General features: G+C 42.6%; 1 protein-coding gene across 2 annotated transcripts in view; it reads left to right on the forward strand.

Moving 5' to 3' along the window:
- Nucleotides 1-551: 551 nt before the first annotated feature.
- LOC116588442 (pantetheinase) overlaps nt 552-21,782 on the forward strand; it is a 56,138-nt gene continuing 34,907 nt past the window's right edge. The window contains exon 1 of one of the 2 annotated variants that reach the window (XM_032339487.1): nt 552-1,071. The gene's annotated coding sequence lies outside the window, so the exon portion shown is untranslated. Of the gene's footprint in view, nt 1,072-8,160; nt 8,199-21,782 lie in introns of those variants that run through there. The other variant, XM_032339488.1, reaches the window with a different exon arrangement.

Below are 21,782 nucleotides of genomic sequence, written 5' to 3' on the forward strand. Positions count from 1 at the left end.
CACAGAAAGTTGAAAAACAAGGTCCTCTTGTAATTATGAATAACTTTTTAAAAAGTTATGAATAACTTTTTAAACTAGTTAAAAGTGTTGCATTATCTCTTTATTCCACTCTTAAGTTGTATTTGTATGGGAATTAGTTACTTAGAATGGAAATAAAAAAAAATAAATGACCTCCTTCAGACCACACCCTGTTCCCTTCTGACATTGTCCTATTGTAAAAGAAAGCCTCACCCTGGATACTCAGATTTGTGGCAGTCTGAGTTAGCCAGGGAGCCTCCATATCAAGGGCCACCCTCTCACCTTTCCCCTAGTCACTGTTGGTGCCTCAGTCCCAGGGTCCTCAGCTCTTTTTCTCTCCATTGGTCACTGATTAACTCTGGGAAGAGATAAACAGGAGGGCTGGGGAGCTCTCGGGTTCATGTGGGAGTGGTTGAGGCTCCCTTGGAGGTGGAGACACCTTTTTCTCACAAAGGATAGGATGATTGCTCTCCTAGACTTTTCCCAGATGTTTATTTCCATTCCATTTAATTCTTCACAGTTCTGGTAGGCTAGAGATATTCTGGTCAGCAGATATAGCCCTTATCTCTGCTCCCATCAAGTCAGGATTCTCTTTCCAGGGGCTATGATACTCAGATCCTAAAAGCCTCGTGCTGGTTCTAGGCTTCTTTCCTCTGTCTTCTAGACTGTTGTCTGGGGGCTACATTGGTACCTGACGGTCCCAGCCTCCTCATCACCCGTCGGCACCCCCAGGCACTGCTACTTCCTCTCTCTAGCCCCGGAAACTGCAGAATCACCTGATCCCGATGGTTTCCCAGCTTAATCACCATGACTAAACAAACAAGCTGCCTCTTGGCAACTTATTTTGATCCTTATCTTTTCACACCGCAAGCTTTTTTATTACTTCTAGCTATCTTATCTCCGCCCCTCTCGCCTACCCCTCTCATTTTATTTACCAGGACTTATATATGAAGACCTCTGACACACCACAATCCCCAGACCATTCTTTCTTTGGAGAGACAAGTCATTCTGGCTTCAACTAGTATTTCTGAGGCAGCAGAGTATAATTCACAGGTGAGCAAAAATAATTTTTAAATTTCTTTTCTCTTTATGGGAGCCAGTTCAAGCCAGAGAATAATGGTTAGGTACCGGTAATGTTAAAAAAAAAAAAAAAATTAACAAGTTTTATTAGGTCCTATGGCAAATCTATAGATACACACATAGGTATTTTTATTCTTACACTGAACCTGACTATCAGTTGGATTAATGTCCATAAGGAAGCCGCAAGTATGCTAGTCATTAAATATTACTAAGTACCAAGAAGTCAGCTGAGTCAATTTAAACATCATGTTGGCTTCGTTTGATGATTCTTGAATCTGACAGCATTTCGTCTCTTAAAAAAGTTCTGTTGAGTTTTCGAAAAGGGAAGGTTTTTGAAGACAGAGAGGGAGTGAAAAAAGAAATTATTACCAAAACAATGCATTATTTTAGGCAAGGTGGCTCTCTTAAGGAGAACTTAAAGATTAATTCCTGGAGTGGGCACCTGGGGAAATTCTAGGTTGGCTGGTTAAAAAGTCCGCATTTCTGGGAGAAGCTGAAGCTGCAATGAGGTTAGACATTAAGTCTTAGTTGGTTTAGAATAAACGACTCCATTTTGGGCCTGTTGTCGTGTTTTTAACAATTTAATATCTAGGCATATATATTTATAGCAACCCAGAGGCACATTTCTCATCTTTTACCATACAGAACACACAGTGACTCTCACTCAGTTTTGACAACACAATCCCGATGTGTTTCCCACACCATTAATTGTCCGATACTGGCTGTGGGGGGGGGGGTGTCCTATAATTCAGCTCTATTCTGACAATGTGTACCTGGAGAGCGTGTCAGGTCAAACAGGTGAAGGGTCAGTCCCTCAGTCCCACAAAACTGCCCTCTCCCCACTTTAGATCCCAGTTGTGAGCCCAGATTGTGTCACCCGTGCATCTGACTGCCTGGCTATGGAATGGAGGGTTCAAGGACCCCCCTCTTTCAGTTTGGTTAATTTGCTGTAGGGGCTCACAGAACTCACACATTTTACTGACTGGGTTACCAGTGTTAAAAAACAAAAATCGACCTGGTAACTTTGAAGATCTAATTTGTCTTTTTAAATGATCCAGGAATCAGGCAGACAGCATCCCATCTAGCAAGCAGAGGGGAGCTCCCTTGAGCTCAACAAGAGACAGTTTTTAAAAAATTATTATTATTATTTTAATATAATTTTAAAAAAGATTTTTTTTTAAGATTTCATTTATTTATTTGTCAGAGAGAGAGAGAGAGCGAGAGAGAGAGAGAGAGAGAGAGAGAGAGCACAAGCAGAGGCAGAGGGGAGAGGCAGCCTCCCTGCCAAGCAAGCAGCCTGATGTGGGACTTGATCCCAGGATGCTGGGATCATGATCTGAGCCAAAGTCAGCTGCTTAACCGACTGAGCCACCCAGGTGTCCCAAGAGACAGGTTTTTAAAGGCAGGGAAGGGGTATAAAAATAAAGAATGTATTAGCAAGGAATTCATTGTTTAGGCAAGGTTGCCCCCTTAAGGGGGAGTAATAGGGACCTATCAGAAAATGTTCTAGAATTGACCAGGAAATTCATTGTTGACTGGTGAAAGGTTACATTCGTGGGAGTATTACAATTGCATTTAGGTTAAATGTTTAGTCTTGGTTTATTGACTTGGAGCTTTTACCTAAGTAATGCCATTTTGGGCTGGTGGTTTTCTTTCCAACAATCCCCTCCTTTTGATCAGACTTTCAGTTTAACTGAGAGACAAGATCAAAATTTAAGGCATGAATGCCACTCATAGCTACTGCTCTGAGGTTCTTGAAACTTTTGCTGATCCCTTGTGTGGCTTTCACAGATCATGACCTTTGTCTCTGGGATATTTAGAGGTAATGAATTCAGGTTTATATTTTTTAAATCAGTTATCCTTGGTTCCTTTTCTGATGTGCTGCATTTAAAGCTTTTGAAAGAATATAATGTACCAGGAAGATTATTCTGATTACTACAAGTGAGATAATTCTCATTGTTTGGAGTGGGCTTTGAAGCCGTGGTCCCTAATGCAAAACAAGAATTCTAAGAATTCTTGGGACATTTTTACTACAAAAAGGTGCTTTTATTAAAGCATGACAACGGAACCCATGGGCAGAAAGAGATGCACTTGTGATTGTGACATGTAATTTTGATTATATATTTTGGAGTTGGGAGGCAGTAGAGGTAACAAGTCTCTGAAGGTATTTCTTTTCTTTTCTTTTTTTTTTTTTTTAAAGATTTTATTTATTTATCTGACAGACAGAGATCACAAGTGGGTAGAGAGGCAGGCAGAGAGAGAGAGAGAGGAGGAAGCAGGCTCCCTGCTGAGCAGAGAGCCCGATGTGGGACTTGATCCCAGGACGCTGAGATCATGACCTGAGCTGAAGGCAGAGGCTTAACCCACTGAGCCACCCAGGCGCCCTCTGAAGGGATTTCTGATGTTAAAGAAGACTTAAAGGATCCTGGAAGTCTGGTTGTTGTCAAGCTAAGAATGCTTTTAGTCTCAGGCAAAATGGCAAAGCAGGCAAAGCGTTAATATTAAGGCAGCTGTGAGTTCCTTGAGGAATGTCACACTCTGCATGCCCAGGTATTTATCAGTGGGCTGCAAGTGGTAGGGAAATTTAATTTTATTTACATTTCCCCTACCTTTGTTCTCCTCCTTGGTCCCTAAGAACCAATCCAATCAAAAATCAAATAAAAAAGGGAGACCCCATGGAGGGAGTCACTTTGTTAAGCCAAACAGCTTGCTTTGTGAATCGTATATGATTGATTGAGTTTTAACTTCCCTAGAAGTGTTAATCCGGACTAAAGTTGTATCCAACAGAACTGAGGGCTATTCTATTATCAAGAACAACTTTGGTCAGAGTGCCTAAGGATCCTAGTTGGGCACCTGTTGCTTCGCAGTGGTTTCAAGGATTAAGGAGAAGTTCCCCATCACAGCCTTGTTTATATTTATACCCTTGCCCAGGAAGTAGGAACCTGCCCAAAGGAGTGAATCCTGAATCCTGAAAGCCTCCTGGTAGATCTTTTCTAACTTGATTATGTGAATTCAGGGGAGTCAACCGATGAGGTGGAGTGGCTCAGATTTCAGGTTCCTAGTGTGAAATAAATAGTTTGCTCTAAATTCCAGAGGTTACTGTAAGGACCTATTTAGAAACGGTCCCTATTCCCCTTCCCCCCAGGGGATTTACTTGGAGACAAGTCCCGGAAACCAGCTTCAGGTAACAAAGCCCAGATACTAAGGTGGGTCAGGCCAGGTGGAGACATCCGATCAGTGGGGGGGGGGGAGGGGGGGATGCGTGCTGTCTCCCTGGTTACCAAGGAGTATGGGCCCCGCCCTTTGGGAGCCTTTTGGGCACCAATCCCAATCAAGGTGTAATAGGCTGGTTCAAATGTCTGCTAGGGTAAATTGTAACTCAATTGGTCACCTAGCATCACTCACTTTGTCACTCACTGTGAGTTTCCTCACAATGGAGTTTCCTGTGTGTGTTACAATCTTATTGGCCACCTGTGCGAGACCAGGCCTGACTGCATGGCCTTTGTCCTTAAAAGCTAGTCTGTGAAACAGAGAAGGGTCGCCCTCTCTTGTGAGAGATGTGGCCCCGAACGTTTGGTTAGATTCTTGATGCTTGGCGTAAAATAAAGCTTTGCTTGACCTTTGCTTTGTATCAGTCTCGCTCCTTTAATCACGGACCCATTATTGGGGCATAACATATGGGGGCTCTGCCCGGGATTAAACGACGAGAACTGAGCCAGCATTAGAATTTCTGGGCAAAGCCTCGAGGTAAGATCTCACAGATTTTACTCTGTGGGAACCGCCAATTTCCAGGTACTCTGTGAGATCGGTTGGTCTGTCTGGGTGGAGCTCCAGGTATAGCCCACCGGGGTGAAGCCGGACGTGGCCATGCTCCCCCGGGCTGGAGAGGATGCGGGTGATAAGGGAGCAGGAGGTTGGCTGAGGACAGAGCAAAAGCTGGCGCCTTGCACCCCCCTCTCCACCCGCTCCCCTCCGTAATATATGTAGCATTCCTCAGGCACCCCTGACTGCCATAAAACGATAAATAGTTAACTTGCAGGGATCACAATCCTGCAGAATAGGAATCTCCCTTGCTCTGCAGATGTCCTAGAGATCTACAAACAGGGAGGTTACCTTATCAATAGCACAAAGTTCCAGAGGCAAATAACTCTCAGTTCCTGAAGCCCTAATGTCTCCCTCCCCACCATAAACAGGAGGAGGCTGAGGTAGAAGGGAATGTAAACGATAGCAGGATCATAACACCCCACCAAGAATCTCCCAACTATCTTGATGTTAATGACTTAAAGACAACATTGATGAAGCCACAAGGACAAGACTTCCTCCGGGCACCTTGTAGGCCCTCTTTAACATATGAAAACTCCGTTGAAACCTCCCTTCCCTTCTTCTTCCCCCCACTGCAAGGTATATAACCTGCCATCCCTCACCACCCGGGGCAGCAGCTCTTCCTGCCCACGGGTCCTGTCCCCGTGCTTTAATAAACCACCATTTTGCACCGAAGATGTCTCAAGAATTCTTTCTTGGTCATCGGCTCCGGACCTTAGCCCACCGAACCTCACCTAGGTTCTAGAACTTCATCACGGGGATGCCCCTTCCCTCCACTGGTAGATTGCCAGGGGGTTTGAGTCCCCCTAGACAGTCAGGGGGGTTCGAGTCCTCATAGGCAGTCACCTAGGCTGTCAGGGGGTTCGAGTCCCCCAGGTGGTCACCAGGGGTTCGATCCCCCTAGGCAGCCAGGGGGTTCGAGTCCCCCCGGACGGCCAGAAGATCATAAAGTCCCCACCGGTGGCAGGTTCTGGGTAAGATCTGCTGGGCCTGCGGTTGTCTTTGTCTTGTCTTTTTGTTGTCTGTTGTGCTGTTTGTTGTGTTTGAAGGAATGGGGCAAACAGAGTAAGGAACTCTGACTTTCAAATGGCTATAGCTGGAGCCACCTGGGGTTAGTCAAACTCGAGACAGAGACTTTAAGGAGTATTCCCAAGCAGCTGCAGAAACAACTTTGTTTCGGGGACATTCCTTGCCCTCTCTGGCCCGACGGAGACTGCCCAGCCCCTTCCCTTTGCTGGCAGGAAAGCATGGTGTGTGCTCCTCTCTTGGAGCTGATGAGCCCTAGGACTGGGAACCCTTTCTCTGCCTTCTGGTGGCACTTTTTTCTGTTCTTCACTGCCGGGAAACAAGAAGAGCGCTCCTGGACCCAACACCCCCCACTCCGGATCTTCCCACCCGGGTCTCAGGTAAACATTCGAAGTGGAGTGGGCCCAGGTGGAACGTAAATCAGTATTGGAACTAAGTTAAGCTTGTTGGGTTAATTAGGATAAACATGTCTTTTGAGTTAACAGTAGTAAATGTGAAACTTAAAAGAGTTTTTACTTAAGGTAAAAAAAAAAATCTTTAAAATCTGTATTGAAATCTGTTAGCAAAGACATGACTAAACTGGTTGTCTGTCTCCGAGTTTCAGTGGGTAATTGTTAAAGTAGCTTTCAAAGTCTTTGCTAACCTGAAACTTCAACCAAATGGAATAAATGCTAGAGCGCTGGTTGCTGGAACTAGGTTTGTGCTTTTGAAATCTGTTGGTAAACATGTTTTATTCTTAACTAATTGATAAATTTGCCATCTAAAGAATTCTGTTGTAACAGTTCACAAGTGGTTTATATTTAATCTTCAGTAGAGGTTAAGGTATTTCTAAGAGTACAAAATTCTGCTAAGTGTAATTAAGACTGATGGAAATAAGGGAAACAACTCTGTAGAAAAGTAGGAAATCGGTAAAAAGGAGAGAAAAATACCAGATGCCTGATCCTGTTTGAATAAGAAAGAAAAACTGGCTTGGGGCCACTGTTGGAGCTACATCCATTCCTACGGAATGGAAGGGGAGACCTGGTGGGGGGAGGTGTCCAACCTGTTTGAATCTGAAGAGTGCCTGACTGTGAATGTGTCTGTGTGGCTCGACCGCTTCGGCTATGGAGTCTGAGTGGGCTGCACCCTGAGTCTCGCGGGGCGTCATATGGCATAACGGTCATCTACTCCACGGAGTAGCCTGGTCCGGGGTTTATATGGACAGACCTTAGCTAAGACGCTCCTAAGTTCCCGAGAGGGATGCGAGCAGGACAGCATCTGCCCTCCCTTTTTCTGCGACATCATTCACGTTGGGAGGGAAACCCAGAAAACTCATATATCTTAAGGATGCACACTTAAAAATAAAAAAAGGAAAGACACGGGTATAGAAAAGCTGGTTTTCTCTGTTTAAAAGGGCAAAGTCTTCCTCGGTTAATTGAAATGTAAATAGTTTCTCTTTGCCTGCCCAGAGTTGTAAATGAGATCTCTTTGGCTCCTAAGGCTTCCTTGATCTGCTAAGTCACTGATAAACCTTGGGTTGCATTTGGGTAAATGCTGTTATTCTAGAGGTTCTATACATTTCCTAAAATTTTAATGTCTTGATAAGGGTCATCATTTGATATTTAACTATATCTGTTCTGAGTTGTTTCATTTGTAATTGTTTTAGTTCTCTTGTAAGATGAGTTCCGCCTTAAAGGAAATTCATATGGGAAGACTTTCAGGACAAACACAGGTCTTTGATATGTTAAAATCCTGGGAACTGAAATGGGTAAAGATTTATGGAAGTAAGGGCTACATTCAGACTAAACCAGAAATTAGAAATATGGGACTAGATAAACTGAAAGGTTGTAATGTTGTGTCTCTTCATGTTCTAGAAACATTACTAGTTCTGTAATGTTTGCTCCTCTAAACTAGGGAAACTTTTTAAGTTACCTGTAACTTATAAGAGATGTAAAGGTGTTCATTTGTAAATGAATCGAGGTATTCAGCTTTTTCTCTCTATCTGAACCCTCTGAAACCAAAGGGCTCAATAAGTTCTTCCTTGGCAATTAGTCATTTACATAAGTTCAATAAGAATCTGTTCTTTCTGGAACAGGACAGCATTGGACACTGGTTATTTTACCAAGGCTTTGACTGGAACGTCATATTTAAAAAGACTCAGATATGGCCAGCTTAAAGGAACTAAGGTTGACTTTGTAAAACCTGGAGCTGTAAAGCCCTTTGGAACTGTTGGCCTCTTACCTTGCTTACAGAGTTCCCAGCAGCCTCACCAGGTGAGTAAAGAAGGTCACTCCCTGGTAGGAGGAGGAGACTCAGATTACATTGGGCACCTCAGGAATTTGCCCAAATCAACAGGTATTGCAGGCATGTCTGATGGCAAGTACGTGGCTCGGCTTCTGGCCTGGAGAGGCTACGAAAAGTTCAACCTAGAGATTCCTTATAAAAAGTTCCAGCAAAGCAGATTCTAAAAGATCTATATGATCACACTTCTGTTCTTGGTGAGCTTATGTAAACAATTAGGCCAAGTTTGTTAAAACTGGACTTGTTTTTCAAACAAGTTAGTCCTGATTTGGCTATCTCTGGAAATAAGGGTTATTTTAGAGAGAAAAATTATGTTTTAATAACATGACTTTATGGGTGTTAAATTCTAGATTAGATTGTTATTAAATGTTTGTTTACCTAAGCTAGACAACTTAAGGTAAACTTCAGAGAAATTGGATGATAACTTGTGTAGGCGATCTTGCCTTGCCAGTCAGCTCCGGATATAAGGGAGAAACTTCAGAAAATTGAGGAATTTATTTATTTATTATTTTTTAAAAAGATTTTATGTATTTATTTGATAGAGAGAAATCACAAGTAGATGGAGAGGCAGGCAGAGAGAGAGGGAAGCAGGCTCCCTGCTGAGCAGAGAGCCCGATGCAGGACTCAATCCCAGGACCCTGAGATCATGACCTGAGCTGAAGGCAGAGGCTTTAACCCACTGAGCCACCCAGGCCCCCCCAGAAAATTGAGGAATTTAAAAGGAAGAATCTGACTTGAGTTAGTGGGAATAGTAGAAATAGCCGCTGAGGACTACGGGTCTTGTTTGCAGGGGATGAGAGCTTTTTTACAGACTTTGCAGGAAAAAGGTATTGGATGTCAGCAATGAAAACACAGCTTTGTAAGAGCCACACCACTTACTTAGGCTTTGGTCTCCATGAGGGAGTTTCTTGGGACGTTGGGCTACTACTGCAGGCTGTGGATACCGTGGCTGGTGGAGATGGTGTGACCTCTATGAACTGACTAAGGGAGGACTCACTATGGTAGAGTGGACTAAATTAGACTATAAAGGAGATTGGACTAAGACTAGAAGAAAATTAGTAAGCCAGATCCATCAGGGCACTCATTTGGGGACATGCAAGTTTAAAGAGCTTATGGGCAAGCAGTTCTAGGTTTCTAAATTAGGGCGTATGGCTCAAGATAAGGTTGATGTGTTCAATGTCAGGCGGTAAATGCGGAAAGAACTAGAATGGGAAGAGGGAAAAGAGAAAGAGGTTGCTATAGCAGAAAGGACTGTTCAGTCTGTACTCCAGTCACTGCAGGCATTAAGTCTGTCTTAAAAGAGCCCATACAGGGATCTGGACTGCCCACACTGGGACAGAATCGGAGGTGGAGCCACATCCTCGCCAACCCCGGGGACTTAGTTTGGATGCGCTGCTGCCAAGTGGGAGGCTTGGAGCCTCGCTGGAAGGGACCGTTTACTGTCATTCTGACCACCCCCATGGCAATAAAAGTAGATGGCGTCAGGACCTGGATTCATGTGGGCCACGTCAAATGAGCTGAGGACGAGAACGCCCCCCAGAGGTGGATGCCGCTGCCAATGGACCCTGCCAATCATGGACTAAAACTAAGACTCAAAAAAAAACGATGAGTTCATTAAATTCATTTTTGGCCCTATTGTTAAGATATAGGTGGGAGGTATAAGCAATTGCGAATAAAAAAGGGGGGCCTTAACTTACTGTTTCTAGCAGCTGTTAAAAGGAGGGTATAGAACTAGCTAAAAAGTCAAAGATTTGACTAGTCTCCAAAGAAAAGCAGGAATGTAAGGACCTATTTAGAAACTGTCCCTACTCCCCTTCCCCACAGGGGATTTACTTGGAGACAGGTCCTGGAAACCAGCTTCAGGTAACAAAGCCCAGATACAAAGGTGGGTCAGGCCAGGTGGAGACATCTGATCAGTGGGGGGATGCATACTGTCTCCCTGGTTACCAAGGAGTATGGGCCCTGCCCTTTGGGAGCCTTTTGGGCACCAATCCCAATCAAGGTGTAATAGGCTGGTTCAAATGTCTGCTAGGGTAAATTGTAACTCAGTTGGTCACCTAGCATCACTGTGGAGTTTCCTGTGTGTGTTACAATCTCATTGGCCACCTGTGCGTGGCCAGGCCCGACCGCATGTCCTTTGCCCTTAAAAGCTGTCTGTGAAACAGAGAAGGGTCGCCCTCTCTTGTAAGAGGTGCGGCTCGAACGTTGGGTTAGATTCTTGATGCTTGGCGCGAAATAAAGCTTTGCTTGACCTTCGCTTTGTATCAGTCTCGCTCCTTTAATCACAGACCCATTATTGGGGCATAACAGTTACCCATCTTAGCAATGGCCTGGGGGATAAAGATGAGGATGTAACCTTTCCAGGCCAATGCCAGAGTGAAGGAAGGGAAAAGAAGGGGTTTCAGTGTTCGGTTTAAGTAGGAAGTCTTGTTCTGGTTTCTTGGCCAGAGCAGTATACCTCAATGTCAGCTACTTTTCTTGTCAGTTTGATTCGGAGGTCTCCAGTGTCTGCACAGGACCAGGTGTCAGGTGGAGTCTTTTTTTACCTGTGCGACATGTACCCAAGGCTGAATACATTCTAGTTTTGCAGCAGTGTTAGTGGTCAGGAACACTTGGTAAGGTTCTTTCCAGAGGGGATTGAGGTCTTCCTCTGATGATGTGTTCAGAATACTTGGTCACCAAGCCCTAAATTGTGATAAACAAGATCCTTTGAAATGGCACCTGGGAAGGCTTCTCCAACCCATTGATGACAGGCTTGAGCATAAGGCATTAGAGACTTAGAGTAGTGGTCATCTAGCACGAGACAAGGGATCAGCAGGAGGTTATATTTGATAGAATTCAGGTCGGCAAGGTTTTCATTAAGGCCCATATGATTGACCCAGTGAAGTGGGTGCCTTGATCACTGGAGATTATAGGAGATACATTAAGTGGGAATCACATTTTTTAGTAGGTCCCCTCCCATTGTGAGAGCATCGGTCTTGTGGTAGAAAAAGGCTTCAACCCATCTGGAAAAACATGCATACAGTAACAAGGACATACTGATAACCCATACTTAGTGACAATTGAATGAGGTCTAGCTGCAGGTAGGTGTTCAAAGGGTCTACAGCGAGGAGGTTTGAGGACACTGGAGACAAAAATCAGTTTTTCCGGATTATGGATCTGACAAATGTTACTGGCAGACTGGTTGTTTTGTTTTGTTTTCAGTTTTATAGACATTTCTCCACGAATGGCTATAACTCAAGTCATCATCTTAAATGCCTTACCGAGGATAAAGGAATGCAAAAATCAGAAAAGAGGGTTTTCAAGCTGCTTGGGAAAAAGCAAGCAGCCACCTTGGGTTTCCCATAGCCCCGTCAATTCATTTAATTTACAGTCATTGTTTACCCATCTCATTTTCTCCAATTAAGGAGCAGACTATTGCCACGTATAAGGAGATCAGGTTGGCAAAAGCCTGGCAGCGAGGAGCCATTTTTGAAGAAGCAGAATGGACCTCATCTGGGTGTATTACAATCATTATAGATTCTATTGCTGCTGCATTTCAATGGAAGTCAGCTGATCACATATTCAGAGTTCCAAAGATTCCTTTTTCACAAAATTTCTACAATTTTTTTTACACTCTGATTTTGTCCTAAGTTTTCCCTCTTTAAATAGCCAGGCTCACTTCAGGACAAAATTACTTTGTTTTTCCTTAACAAAAATGTTATCTCTATTCATCATAATTTTTTTCTTAAAAAATGCATCTTACTTTCTTTGCATATAAACTTACTTTCCCTTATTATTTCCAGTGGTCTAATAAATTATTACATTTACTAGAATTTTTAAGTCTTAGAAATCTCAATTTCTAGTGAAAAGTAGTAAATGAACTGTCCCTTTAAGCACAATTCTTTAGATTTGCAAATTTATGAATATATCTCATAATATTTAGAAGCATATGCCTTTTTAAATCTTCCAGTATAGCGCAAACAGTTCCAGATATCTTTTAGTTTCTCTGTAATTAGAAGCCAAAAATAGATAAGCCTAAGTTTAATAATCAATGTTTTAGTATTTTGTAATAGGATTTTTTCTGTCGGTGCCCCTGGTTCTTGGTCACACCACTTCGCAGAATGAAGAGGTAGACTAGACAGAGTGGTGGGCAGCAAAGCAAGATTTATTGAGCTGTAGCAAAGTGATAGCACAAGGCTCCTGAGGAGAGAGGGGACCTGAGAGAGTTGCCACCAGAGTTTTTTTTTTTTTTGCTTGTTTTTAATTTTTTTTATTTATTTGAGAGTGAAACAGTGAGAGAGGAACATAAGCACAGAGAGTGTGGGAGGGAGAAACAGGCTTCCTACTAGGCAGGGAACCCCACTGTGGGGCTTGATCCCAGAACTGGGACCTGATCTGATAGCAGATGCATAACGACTGAGCCACCCAGACTGGAGTTTCTGCTTCTAGGGGTTTTTATGGGCTTGTTGTCAGACTGTTTTAATCTGATTAACCCTCCCTGTATCTGTCATCCAGTGAGGTTTTTGTCACATGGAAAGGGTGGAGGCCTCCCTACAGGGTATAAAATCCTTTCAAGGGTGGTTTCCTCTTAGGGCAGGGGCCATTTGTTCCTGCCTGTTCTCCTTCATCAGTTTTACTTGGAAGTGATCTAGATACTAAACAACTTTAGCTTAACTCATCATTTAACCTAACTCTGCAAGATTTTAAGGTTTTAGGTTACCAGTAAGATTTGAGAAAACAATTTAAAGGGTTACCTAAAATTTTCTTATTTACGTCTATTAAATTAACTTGCTATTAACAATTATGCTTAGATTACTCAAAAACTAGTCAGTCGTTCTTCCAAGCTATTTTTCTTTTGTATAGTCTGTAAAAGAGGTAACATTGACTTATGACTTTTAAGTAAATGCAGGTAGAATAAAAGTTTCAGTTTTATTGCTGATAACTTTAAAGACATGTCTATTTTAAGTAAACCAATAATCTTTTTTTTTTTAAAGATTTTATTTATTTGACAGAGAGAGAGATCACAAGTAGGCAGAGAGTGAGAGAGAGAAGCAGGCTCCCTCTGAGCAAAGAGCCCGATGCGGGGCTCGATCCCAGTGATGAAGTTCCAGAACCTAAGTCAGGTTCGGTGGGATGAGGTTCGGAGCTGACGACTAAAGAAAGAATTCTTAAGACATCTTTGGTGCAAAATGGTGGTTTATTAAAGCACGGGGACAGGACCCGTGGGCAGACGGAGATGCTGCTGCCCCGGGTTGTGAGGAGTGGCTGGTTATATACACAGGAGTTGGGTAGGTGAGGACAAAGGGTTGTTCAGAAGGGCTATTGGGGTAAAGAAGACTGTCAGGATATTGAAGGCCTGGTTACTATCAAGCCAAGGCCACTTTCCCTCTAATGAGGCACTAACATAAAGACAACTGGGAGTCTCCTGGTGGAATATTACATTCCTGCTATCAAATGTCCTTGTTAGTGAGATTTAGGTTTTAAAAGAAATTTAACTTTATTTACTTTTCCTTCTACCTCCGTCTCCTTCGGTTTTTTTATGGAGGGGAGGGTGACGTTAGGGCTTGAGGAACTGAGTTATGTATCTTTGGAAATTGGGCTATTGATAAGGCAACTTCTTTGTTGTAAATCTCAAGGACATTTGTAAACCAAGAGAGACTCCTGCCTTGCAGGACTGTGATCTCTGCAAGATAACCATTTGCTCTTCTTTTAGGGCAGTCAGGGGTGCCTGTGAAATGTCACACATATTACCAAGGGGAGTGGGTGGAGAGGGGGTGCAAGGCGCCAGCCCCTGCTCTGTTCTCAGCCAGCCTCCTGCTCCCTCATCATTCCCCCCTGAACAATTTTGACCCTTAAATCTTTAAGGTGGTTGAAGGTGGAAGGTCTCATCTTCTGTAACTTCTTCCTGCTGAATAGGGGTGTAGAGCTGTCCCTACCTACTCAGGTCAACATTGATCAGTGGAGGAATGTATAGGGGAGTCACAAAAGGCGGAGGCAGCTGAATCCAGCACTGACAGTGAAGGAGTGTCTTTGCGCGTGGTAAGGATCATCTGTCGTGGTGAAGTCATTGCAGCAATGGAGTCTCGGCACCAAGTAGAGAAACACTGAACAAAGCAACATATTAAGGTTAATAAGGCGATAAGAATGAGAAGCCCGAGAAGGAGATTTGGCCATAGTCCTCCTTCAAACCAGGAACTTAACCATTCACTGAGAGAGAGAGAAGGATCTTGTAGGGCCTTAATCTGGGTATTCATATCTTAGTTCTGTGAGTTATGTGGTAGTGTGGGATGAACACACAACATTCTGCTTTCATAATTGCACATGTTGCACCCTGTGCTGCTATCAGGACATCTAAGGCCATCCTATTTTCTGGAGTGCCTTGGTATCTGTGAGACTTCGGTATTAAGTAGGGAGATTAGCTGGAGTGGTGATAAGTTTTAGTAATGCACCCATGAATCTAGGCAAATCCTCTATAGAGAAAGAAGTACAGTGGTCAGGTTCAGGCATACAGGTAACTAGGTTTAAAGTTTGACAAGTTTTAAGTATTATTTCTGGCATATCTGTTAGTGTAGCCCAGTATTTAATAAGTCGGCCTCCATCATCCATTGGTGGCCTTTGGCTTCTAAGACAAATCTGGACCTGATGTGACATCATTACAGTCAGGGACTGTCCCATATTGAGCTTTGAGGCTCTTTTTATGAGGGCTGTTCTATGCTTAGCTAAAGCATCTGTTTGCAATCGCACCTCAACAGAGGTGGCCTCTAGGATAAATATGACTAAGGGATGAAACCAATAAGATGACCTTTGAGTGGTCCAGCCTTAACAATATCCTGATTACAGAGGATCATTGTCAAGTGGGAGAAAACTTGTCAAGAGATAAGGGGAGTCCCCCATGCATCATACAATCCACTCATAAAGAAAGTGGGGTCATCCATTGTCTCCACAAGTCCATAGTTAATCCTATGGAGTGCATAGGCTGGCTTTTAGGCAATTTCATTATCCCAGCCACACATAAGGTGTTAGTTAAGTTATACAATCGTAGGGGAATCAATCCCATTTTCCAGTTGTTTAATCATGTGTGAGGGGGTTCTACTAATATCCCCACAAAATAAAAAAGCAAGAAGATCATCTAAATGAGCTATTGTGTAACTTCTCTGAAGTTTACCTCAAATTGTTTAGCTTAGGTAAACAAACATTTAAAGACAATCAAATCTAGAATTCAACATCCATAAAGGTGTGTTATTAAAACATAATTTTTCTCTCTAAAATAACCCTCATTTACAGAGATAGCCAAATCAGGACTAATTCACTTGTGAAACAAGTCCAGTTTTAACAAACTTGGCCTATTATTTACATAAGCTCAGCAAGAACAGTGAGTGTGATCAATAGATCTTTTAGAATCTGCTTTGCTGGAACTTTGTATAAGGAATCTCTAGGTTGAACTTTTAGTAGCCTCTCCGGGCCAGAAGCCAAGCCCTGTACTGGCCATCAGGCATGCCTGCAATACCTGTCGATTTGGGCGAATTTCTCAGTGGGCGAGTTCCTCTTCTGAGACCGCACCTACCAAGGAGTGACATTCTTTACTCACCTGGTGAGGCTGCTGGGAACTCTGTAAGCAAGGTATCAGGCCAACAGTCCCAAGGGGCTTTATGGCTCCAGGTTTCATAAAGTCAACCTTAGTTCCTTTAAACTGTCTGGTCATATCTGTGTCTTTTCAAATATGACATCCCAGTCAAAGCCTTGGTAAAATAACCAGTTTCCAATGGTGTCCTGTTACAAGGAGAACAGATTCTTATTGAACTTATGCAAATGACTGATTGCCATGGAAGAATGCTTACTGAGACCTTTGGTTTCAGAGGGTTCATATAGAGAGAAAATTTGAATGCCTTGAGCACTTTTACATCTCTGTAAGTTACAGATAACTTAAGAAAAAGTATCCCTAGTCTGGAAGAGCAAACATTAGAGAGAACCGGCAATGTTTAAAATAAGACAAAACATTAAGAGACACAACACTATAATCTTTTAGTTCATTTAGTCCCATGTTACTAAATCTGGTGAATGCGGCTTTAGTCAGTTTTGGAAATTCTTACCCATTTCAGTTTTAGGATTTTCAAGTACATCAAATATCTGTATTTGTCCTGAAAGTCCTTTATAGGAATCTCCTTGAAGATAAAACTCATTTTACAAGAAAATTAAAACAATTATAAATGACAAAAACTCAGAATGGATATGGTTAGAGCTAAAGAGACACGGGAGTTTACAATTTAGCTGCAAGAAAATCAGGTTACAATTTCTGTGACACATAACGTTCCCATAATTACAATTACAAGCGATGATCTCTCAAAACATTAAAACTTTAGGAAGTGCATAGAATCTCTAGAATAGTTATAGCATTTTCCCAAATGTAACCCAAGGTTTATCACTGGTTCAGTAGTACTTCACATATCAAGGAAAAGCCTGAGTTAAAGAGATTTACAATTTAAATCTTGTCAACATTTGCTAAAACCTTAGAAAGTTTAAAAACACATGCCTAAATATAATTAGGGATGTTAAACACCTGATAAAACAAAACATAGAAACTGGTTTTTCTGGGCAGGCAAAGAGAAAACCATTTACATTTTCTTAACAGCAGATCAATTGATCTAAGAAAACATTGTCCTTTTGAACAGAGACAATTTCAGTGTTGTACCAATGTACCTTTAAAACCCATTCATTTCGATCTTAGTCCATTCTGGACCATAGCTAAAATTCCTTTTCTGAAGATTTCCCTTCACAAACCTTCTACAACTTTCCTTTGCATTCAGGTTTTGTCCCAAGCCATTTCCTTCCAAACAACCATCTCATTTAGGACAAAATTACCTTTTATCTTTAATAAAATGCATTTCCCTTCTTTAAATCTTTCTTACATATCATCTACTTTCCTGCAGAGTTTCTCTTATTTCCATCAGTCTTAGTTACACTAAGCAGAACTTTGTATTCTTAGAAACACCTTTAGTTATTAACCGATTGTGAACTGTTACAACAGAATTCTTCAGGTGGCAATTTATGAATCAGTTAAGTGGAAAACAAATTTACCAACAGATTTAAATACTCTTAGTTTCTTTGCAGTAAGAAGTCAAAAGCACAAACCTACATCCAGTAATTAACGACTTAGCATTTTATCCTGTTTGGTTAAGACCTAGATGTCCACAATTTAATTCCATTTGTCATCCAAGCAAAACTTTAAAACTTTCAGGTTACCAAAGACTTTGAAAGTTACTTCAGCAATTACCCATTAGAACTTTGAGACAGACAATTAACCATCAGTTTAGTCATTTCTTTACTAACAAATTTTAACAAATAACACAAGCTTATCTGACCTTCAGTAAACTTTGATAGAATAAAAGTTTCACATTTACTGCTGTAACTTCAAAGACACGTCTTATCTTAATTAAACCAACAAACTTAACTTAGTTCCAACTCTGATTTATGTTCCACCTGGACCCACTCCACTTTGAATGTTTACCTGAGACATGCGTGGGAAGATCTGGAGTGGGGAGGTGTTAGGTCCAGGGGGTGTTCTTCTTGCTCCTTGACAGTGAAGAGAGGAGCCGTGGTGCATGATCTAGAGGCCAGTCATGCAGGCTGCACACACGTTGGTGCACAGAAACAGAAGGGGAAAACAGAGGAAACAAAGTGCTTCCAGGAGGCAGAGAAAGGATTCCCGGTTTTAGAGCTCATAAGGCCCAACAGAGGAGCAGATGCCATGCTTTCCCACCAGCAAGGGGGGAGGGGTTAGGCAGTCCAAGTCGGCCAGAGAACACAGGGAAACTTCCCCGAAACAAAGAGAGTTTCGGCAGCTGCTTGGGAATATTCCTTATGGTCTCTCTCTCGAGTTAGACTAACCCCAGTTGGCTCCAGTTATAGCCATTAACACGGGAAGTGAGTGAGGGAGAAGCCCCCACATCTATTAGGAGAAACAGAGAGAAATAAAGCCAGAGTCCCCTTTGCTAGGGATGGCCCAGCAACCTGGGTTTACTAGAAGAAGGCTTATTTACGTAGTTATCATCGAATATGTCAGGAGAAAGTTTACTAGCTGACTTATTTGGGCAAACACATTCCGCAAAAGCCCCTTAGTCTGGAGTCCTGGTGCAGAGCAATAAAGGCCTAGGTATGAGCAGTGAAGGTATCCTAGGTCCATTTGCCCTGTTTCCTGCAGAGGAGACCTAACTGATAGATCACACTGAGGCCATGCAGTGTTACAGGAGCTCAGTCCTTTCCTAAGTTTTGCAATCCAAATTATTTCCAGTGGGTTAAAAGGCACCCCAAGGTAGACTCCTTGGGAACTGAAGAAGCCTACTGAGGCCATGCTTCCAGAAAAGTAATGAAGGTCCATTACCAAATCCCCCGACTCCTGGGTGGCGTCCCACACAGGGTATGTCGAGGTTTCTGTGTGTCAAAAGCGACCAGAGGCGTCCCTCAAGATATCGCTATTGATCACCATCCTGCCTTCCCTGGGAAGACATTCCTGCCATAAAAGGCCCTGGAGGGGTGCCGGCGTCCCTCCACTTACCCATCGCATCCTAGGCTACAGATGGGTGCCTGGTGAATGGACCAAAACGCTGTGCCATGCCATGCTCATTGTCTGTCCTGAAGACTGCATACTGTTTTGCCATTTTAACCCATAGAAATACTAGAAAAGTTTGGCAAGGGGAAATTACCCAATTTCATATCTTTAGGCAGTTTGTAGAAGACACTGACAAGAAACAGTAAAGTCTGAAATCCATCATGGTCTAAGCGACATTCCAACACATGTGGTCCTTACAGCCAACTTCCCTAAGAAACGGTCCCCGGTTGCGTTTTAATTCAATCGGGTACTGGTTTCGGCCGGCTCCCAGTGGAGGTCTCGCGGCCAGAAGTGGCTAGACCAGGGATGTGGAGGGGATCACATTAGATCAATCAGGAGGAAACCTCACACGGGAGTCTTAAGATTGGCAGCCGTCCTGGTGACTTAGGTGGCTGTCCCGTGCCCAAAAGAGACAACTTTCTATAAGAACAGGAATAAAGAGAGGCCATCAAGTTTCTGGGTCTTATTGCCATTCCGGCCAGGGTACTAACTTACAGCCAAAAGGCAGACGTTCTCCTCCCCGTAGAGTAGCCACGGGCTAGAGGATTACAGCCTGAGCAATTGACATGCAAGTGTTCCAATAAGACCATACTCCTTGAAAAAACCCTGGAATGAGAGTAAAGGAAAAGGAGAGAAAGTACTCACCAATTTTGCACCGAAGCTCAGAGTCCAAATGTAAAGACTCATAAATCTCCTGGCTGGCTCGCCAAAAATGATGAAGTTCCAGAACCTAAGTCAGGTTCGGTGGGATGAGGTTCGGAGCTGATGACTAAAGAAAGAATTCTTAAGACATCTTTGGTGCAAAATGGTGGTTTATTAAAGCACGGGGACAGGACCCGTGGGCAGACGGAGATGCTGCTGCCCCGGGTTGTGAGGAGTGGCTGGTTATATACACAGGAGTTGGGTAGGTGAGGACAAAGGGTTGTTCAGAAGGGCTATTGGGGTAAAGAAGACTGTCAGGATATTGAAGGCCTGGTTACTATCAAGCCAAGGCCACTTTCCCTCTAATGAGGCACTAACATAAAGACAACTGGGAGTCTCCTGGTGGAATATTACATTCCTGCTATCAAATGTCCTTGTTAGTGAGATTTAGGTTTTAAAAGAAATTTAACTTTATTTACTTTTCCTTCTACCTCCGTCTCCTTCGGTTTTTTTATGGAGGGGAGGGTGACGTTAGGGCTTGAGGAACTGAGTTATGTATCTTTGGAAATTGGGCTATTGATAAGGCAACTTCTTTGTTGTAAATCTCAAGGACATTTGTAAACCAAGAGAGACTCCTGCCTTGCAGGACTGTGATCTCTGCAAGATAACCATTTGCTCTTCTTTTAGGGCAGTCAGGGGTGCCTGTGAAATGTCACACATATTACCAAGGGGAGTGGGTGGAGAGGGGGTGCAAGGCGCCAGCCCCTGCTCTGTTCTCAGCCAGCCTCCTGCTCCCTCATCACCAGGACACTGAGATCATGACCTGAGCCGAAGGCAGCGGCTTAATCCACTGAGCCACCCCGGCGCCCCCTAAACCAATAATCTTAAACAAACTTTCAAATTGAATCTTTTTCCAGATCATATGAACTTAAAAAAAAACATTTGGGTTAGTTTCTTTTTGATAGGTTTAGAATGGTCAATCCTTATTAGCACTTGTCTTCAACTAACAGAGCTCTTTTGAAAATTAGCAATACCATCCAGAGGTAGAAGAATATCTCACATTTGTTTATTTTATTTATTTTTTTTCATTTTTTTAAAAGATTTTATTTATTTGCAAGAGAGAGCGAGAGAATACACACAAGCAGTCAGAGAGACAGGCAGAGGCAGTGAGAGAAGCAGGTTCTCTGCCGAGCAAGGAGCTCAATGCAGGACTCTATCCCAGGACCCTGGGATCATGACCTGAGCCGAAGGCAGTGGCTTAACCAACTGAGCCACCCAGGCGTCCCAATATCTCTCATTTATGACAAACCCACAAACACATGGATGCAAGAACATTATCGTTACAAACGTTGGGGAATATTTTTAAGATTTGTACTTGTCCCTGGAATTCATCTTAAAGCTGTGCTAGAATCTGGGCACAAGAGACTTTAGCAGTTTATTTTATTTTTTATTTATTTTTAAAGACTTTTTAATTTATTTGTCAGAAAGAGAGGGAGAGAGCTCTCGCTGGCACAGCAGGGGGAGGGGCAGGCAGAGGAGGAAGCAGGCTCCCCGCTGAGCAAAGAGCCCCATGTGGGACTTGATGCAAGAACCCTGGGATCATGACCTGAGTGAAAGGGGACCCTTAACCCACTGAGCCACCCATGCATCCCTAGCAATTTATTTTTAAAAAGACCTCTCTCTCTGTCTTTTTTTTCTCCCTCCCCCTTCAGTCTCAGGTGATAGTGGGCTGTATTTACATTGCTTTTAGGATGTTTACATAACTTTAAGGCCAAAAGAAAAATAAGTTCTTCCAAGAAGAACTTTGGTTTTCTAAGGCCAGTAATTTATAGTGTGTTTCAGATAAACAAGGGAAGTTTGGGGATTGGTAATTTTGAATTGCCTGTATGCTGATTTTTGTTTCATAAAATAAGGATGGTGTTTTCGGTTCCTCAAAGAATTGGGTTATAATTTAAATGACATCTTCTGTCCATTCACCTATCCTACTACATACATTATCTTCAATTTGTTGCTTTCCCTCTGGGTACGTAGTTTTGTTGGTTTTTAATTCCAGTATAATTAGCATACAGTGTTATTAGTTTTAAGTGTGTAATACAATTATTCAACAATTTTGTACATTGCTCAGTGCTCATTATGTTAAAAATACTTTCACCTGTTTCACTCATCCCTCCACCATCAGTTTGTTTTCTATATTTAAGAGTGGGGTTTTTTTTTTTTTTTTTTGGTCTCTTTTTTTCTTTGTTCATATGTTTTGTTTATCAAATTTCCACATGAATGAAATCACATACTGTTTGTTTTTCTTTACCAGGCTCATTCCACTTAGCAT

The sequence above is a fragment of the Mustela erminea genome, chromosome 4 (genome assembly GCF_009829155.1).
Source record: "Mustela erminea isolate mMusErm1 chromosome 4, mMusErm1.Pri, whole genome shotgun sequence".
Classification (NCBI taxonomy): domain Eukaryota; kingdom Metazoa; phylum Chordata; class Mammalia; order Carnivora; family Mustelidae; genus Mustela; species Mustela erminea.